This window comes from Alligator sinensis, unplaced genomic scaffold (assembly GCF_000455745.1).
Source record: "Alligator sinensis unplaced genomic scaffold, ASM45574v1 scaffold78_1, whole genome shotgun sequence".
Taxonomy (NCBI): Eukaryota; Metazoa; Chordata; order Crocodylia; family Alligatoridae; genus Alligator; species Alligator sinensis.
Window position 1 is genome coordinate 352,635 of NW_005842171.1, and position 299 is coordinate 352,933.

At 66.6% G+C, this 299-nt stretch overlaps 1 protein-coding gene across 2 annotated transcripts in view; it reads left to right on the top strand.

Moving 5' to 3' along the window:
- The window catches only part of LOC102387098 (inter-alpha-trypsin inhibitor heavy chain H3), a 141,205-nt gene that overhangs the window by 34,116 nt on the left and 106,790 nt on the right, over window positions 1–299 (top strand). The window lies entirely within an intron of this gene.

Below are 299 nucleotides of genomic sequence, written 5' to 3' on the forward strand. Positions count from 1 at the left end.
TCAGCACCAGCCAGGAAAAGTGGCATGCAGCTGAAGCTGGCTTCCCACATGCTACTGGGAACAGGACGAGCCCGGCCAGGTCGGCACCAGCTAGCAGGAGCGGTGGTAGAGCCATGTGCTGCTCGGGACGGGACGAGCCTGGCCGGAGCAGCAGGGGCTCAGCTGCATTTTTCCCCTCCCTGCACCAGTCAGTCCCGGGCGGCACACGGCTCCGCTGCCGCTTCTGCTGGTTGGCGCAGATGTGGCCGGCCTCTTTCCATCCCCCGCCACACATGATAAGCCGGCCCCTCCGCGCCTCG